Raw genomic sequence first — 5,545 nt, forward strand, 5'->3', positions numbered from 1 at the left:
TGAGTCTCTCCACTGAGGCACACATTTAAACCAGGGAAAGATAGTTGTTTAACCATTTTATTACAGATGATGACTGATAACACCTTGGTTGTCTTCTGTGATAAGAGTTTTGGTCTGTAGAACAAGGGAGGTAATAAATGCTGGGAGGGGCAATCAAATATTACTGCTACGCAAACAACAGCTATACTTGCCACTTTTCCAGAATTAGTTCACATAATAAATGCAAACAGAGGTCACTTGTACAAGTATCTCTCAATCTCATCACTTAGTTACAGGAATATACTTTCAGGGGACCCACAACTCCCAGTTGGTTCACCACTGTTGCTTGCAGCGGATTCATATAGTATAGTATAGAGATTTAATACATTTGTGTTTTTACGCTAACTTTTTTTTTCTTTTCTCTTTTTTCTCTTTTTTTCTTAAGGAGTACATGTGCTGCTAATTAAAAAAAAAAATAAGGATCACACAGAGGTACTATTCACAACTTGACAATGAAAAACAAAGTGATGTTCCTTGTTTGTGTCCTTGAAAGAGCAAGTCAAGTCGAGTCCAGTGTAGCGGAAACAGTGGAGTCAGCTGCTGGTACAGAAAGCGGGGGCTGCTGCCTCAGCCAGATAGTCAATGTGCCAAATTTTAACATACATGGCTGAGTAGGCCAAACAGTTATGTTTATGTTGTTCATAACAAGTAGTCTAAAGAGCGTACTATGAATAAAACATACTGGTGGTAGATAGGATAGCATAACAGCTGAAAAATTCAAGTTGCTTTTCTGCAAGTTGATGCTTGTTGAACGGGCATTCAATAATTTACTCTTATTGGATTTTTAGTCATGAAGGTTTTATTGCACAGATACTTTATTCAGGCCCCCGTCAGCCTCACCAGCAGTTGGGTTGTCGCTACAGACGGAGATTGGGATGAGGAAAGACAACTTATTCTTTCTTATTTCTTTTCTTTGCCTCAGTCAGAATGGTGCCTTCAAAAAGCATTACCAACTCATGATTTCAGACTACACTGTTTTCCAGCTGGGAACACTTGTTAGAGAGCAGAACATCAAAGCACCACACTGACACAGGGAGCAAGTCCATCTTTATGTGGCTGTGCCCACTCCCACTGATTTTAGGTGCATTATTTCCTTTTCTTCTCACCTCTAATGCTCTGTTTCATCTGCGATCGGACACAGAGTGGCTAATCGAGAGAAACAGGAAGATACAATCAATACGGGATCATCCTGTATTGAAAAATAAAATGCACTGTCCCATCCATACGGGCAATAAGGCTACACTACATGTTCACACACTGGGAATGACATGAGAAATAATAATACAACCAAAAGAGTTTCACAAGACATAGCGAAGAGAATAACACCTAGAAGTTTGCTGTTACTCAATGTTATCGATCTAATGATCTAATGTTTTAATCCTTACAATAATTAATGCCACTGTGGTTTACTCCTAATGACTCTTTATTTCCATTACATTCATGGTGAGAGTGGCAGAAGGCTTTTAAATTGATGCATAAAAAGCACAAATTGGTGCATAAAAAATGTCACCAGAATGCAGGAAATTAAGCGTCTTCTTAAATGATACACACGAACAGTGCAGTAGAAATTATTTAATCAAATTAATATCTAATTTCCTGTCTATCTGTACACTTAATTATGGACAAAATTAAATAACACATTGCTCATTTTCATTTCCTTGTTTGAAAATGGATCATGACTCATATATAAAACCCTTTGATGGCTAACCAAGACAGCTACATCCGTTAATTTGTTTGAATGAGAGGCTAGTTTGCTACTAGAGAGCTAAAAACGGTATCCACAGAGGGCTTTTTGTCCGTATCTTTCCACCTGCATTTAAAGTTACATGGCAATAAAAACGTGAAACACACTTTCCAAAGACACTAAAGAATCAGTACTGCACTTTATCCGGTTACCAAAAATAAATTACTATAATTTATAAAAATGATAAACAATATAGTTTATTTAATCCTCAGTTAGTAAATTGCAAATGTGTTATATTTCTTATCTTAAATGAAAAGTCTAAATTATTTTAACACAAATAAAGACTACTAAATTTGTTTTTTTATTCCTTCATTATCTTCCTATTAGTTCCAAACTGAACAAAAACACCTCTGATCCATTGATGAGAGGAGACAAGAAGTTTTCTGAAATTTTCTGAAAATACTGATATCAGCTTTAAGAGAGCACCACTTATTATTTCATACCAAAGCTACATTCAGGGACACTGGAAGAGGTAAGATGAGTGCCTTGTTATCTGCTTTTCTAATTTCTGCATTTATTTAGCACTGATTATTTCAAAACCTCTGATGCAAACCAATTTGAGCTCATACACAAAATCTCCCTTGTTATGCACGCTTACAGCATAAAACAATTACCCTCTTATAATATTTAGTCAACACGATAGCTTAAGGGAGATTTCCTCACTTGCAGTAAATAAAACATGCATTTGGCTTTTATATTTGTGTCTGAAAGATGGTATATATTTTTCATAATTTGTGGCTGTCATATCTCTGGACCAAGTGAAATACTATTGATATTTTAGACATCTATTTTCATGAAGTGGTGTAAAGTAACCCAGTAAAAGCCTGTGATTGAATTCAGGATTGGTGAAGGTCAGGCATAATGCACTAGTCCTGTCTCCTGCTGTCCATGTTGGCAGGAGATTTGCGGTCTTAATGTGTCACACTGCCTCTCATGATGATGGTGTGTAGGGAGTCCAGACATGTGGCATATAGTTTTCTGAGCCTAATAAAGCTCAAGCAACATCCATTAAAAATTTAATGGATCATCTAAAGCCTTTTGTATCTAGAAGTTTTAGTGACAAGCAATTCTGAGTTTCTTTAGATACAATAATTGGTGTTGCATTAGTCAGTCGTGGCCACATTCTTTGTTGAACATATTTTAAACGAGGAACATAATTAACTAACATTACAAGAGAGGTGACAAATTTAACTCAAACAATTGACTGTTCGCTAAACCCTTAACCCAAAACAGTGATCAAAAACAGTAGTAATAGAAATAGTGGTAAAGTGGGTTATGCTTTAGGGGGTGGCTATTGACAAGCCATTCTCAGTGTTTCCATCCAGCACAACGCATGATACTCAGATCATACGGTCAAACTAGACAGTCCTGTTTAAATTATGTTACTGCATTGCCTATTTCTGGATATTTCAGAAACACATTTTAGTGTACTATTTAGCTAATACGAGAACGTGTGTGACCAGACGAGCCACCATTGTTTCCTGCTACGGACGGGTCCAAACTGCACAGCCAAAGAGCGCAGTTCAACTCCACCATATGTGACACTCCGCGCCCTAATACGCAAACTCAAGCCTTTAAAGCGGTACTCCACAAACCAATGGGTCACTGTAATGGGTTCGGTAGAATTTGTTCCCAAATATAGACATAGATTACACTATAATTACCGTTTTCATCCACTAATACAACAGATGAGCAATGCATGTTTTGCAGAGTTAAGCAAAGATGTTGATTCATTCTGGTATCTAGGCTGAAGGATTTTTTATTTTACATCAACACAGCAGTGAAAGGGGTGACAAGTGGGTGCAGACTAAACATAATTGCAGTATACCAGTATATACCTTGTGGGAGGAATTTAAATCTACTGCCCTTGATCTGCAGAACACTGTCATGCACATCTAGTTCTCAGGTTTATTATGTGCACCTATAAAGTCTAATGCAATTCAATAGCCATGCAATAAATCCAATATTGGTGAAGCTTTCCATTTTTGTATGTCAGATAGCAGCTGGTTCAACTTTATGGTCATGTATTTGACTGTAGTAGTTTGCGTGTTTGAATTCCACTGAAAGTCTGCACAAACATGTTCCACCTCTTTTACTTCCATATAGTTTCTACAAGATACAGGATTTCTCATCTGGAGCAGACTGACCACAACTCCATTAAAACTCCCTCAGAGTTACAAAAGCGCACCTGAGAAAATGACTCTTTTCATAAGCTGTGTCAGCAGTTACCTGAAGTTTTACAGTGCCGGAATCATTTCACTACAACTACTCTGTTGAACTAACTTCAAATTGAAGGTACTCTAGACATGAAACCCAATCCAATAAAAGCTCAACTGCCATTCACTATTAAATTAAAAATTCAATTTACCGTAGCTAAAATATTCAGGGTATATATTTAAGGCAGATTGAATGTGGGAACACTCTGAAAATACAGAAATAAGAAATTCATGTTTGTTTGATTTTCCAAAATATAACAAAATATGAGAAGCATTGTTTTTATTAGATTCCAAGATAAATATGTGGGGCAAATGTCTTACTCTCATTGTCAAAATTGTTTATGTGAGAGTCTGTGGGGATCTAAATGTCAGGTGGGTAGGAGAAGGTGTTCAAGTAATAAAAGACAAGTGTTGTAGTGTGTGTCCGATTATATATATACAGTTATGATACTTAAAGTATAATAGGAAAACTGAAGGATAAGCTAGAAGTTTCAATTAAAACATTAAAACATTAAAAAAATCAACTAAAATTATCAACATAATGTGAAGAAATTAGAGTTTTGATGTTATATCAAAGTCGTATTGTGTTGCAGAGATATCTATTGAAGTTATCTTGCTACCAGCTAGGCCCTCAAGAGGCAATAACACCCTAGGTAGTTTTCTTGCCAGGTTCATCTCCTGGCACCTCAGGGCCTGACACCGCCGTAAGCCCTGCTCAGGCATCCGCAGGTGCACTCATCTTCCACTTCACGCGTCTCCAGCCCCTGTCTAAATCCACCATGCATTCACCATCCCCAGAGACAGAGTCAGAGACACTATAAATCACCTCGGTACTGCATTCCCTGTCGTCAAACTGGTCTCTGAGGCTATGTTTGGTCCCGGCCGTGTTCACTGGTGGTTACTTATGTAACCTTATATGCTACCCCCTATTTGTTTGAAGTACGACTTTGACAGGTGGCCACTTCTTACATGTTGCACCTACAATGACACAAGTTCTGCTGTGTGTTTGACTATACAAATGTTTAGAATAGGCGACAGAAAGTTCTTAACTTTACTGCCATTGCAACCCTCACTGGGCTGTCTTCTGTTACCATTTTCCCAAAACTCAATTTCCCTGTACACACACTGAAACACCAAGCTGGCATTTTAAGATTTATCCACTCTGGTATCAGATGGGTGTTGGTATTAATGAATGCGCATAGAAGGATTCACAAATGTGTTTATGATGCACACACAATGGAAGGAGACATCTGATAAATCCCTTGTTGATAAAAATGTATTTCTGGACTGAGCTGTGGCAGTGGAGTCTCAGGACACCCACAATCCATTGAAGATTACACATGAAGAGCAGTTTGTAGATGCACGTTCATATACGTATAGGAATGTGTCAACATCCAAATATGTTTTTGAGGAAAATTGTAAATAGCCTAAATACATATATTTGTATTTAAACAAGAAATATTTTTGTGTGCATCAGAAATACATTTGAAGAAGAAGAAGAAGATATACTTTATTAATCCCTGAGGGGAAATTGTTGTTTTCACTC

Source organism: Morone saxatilis, unplaced genomic scaffold (assembly GCF_004916995.1).
Source record: "Morone saxatilis isolate NCDOM2014 unplaced genomic scaffold, NCSU_SB_2.0 Contig19, whole genome shotgun sequence".
Lineage (NCBI taxonomy): Eukaryota > Metazoa > Chordata > Actinopteri > Moronidae > Morone > Morone saxatilis.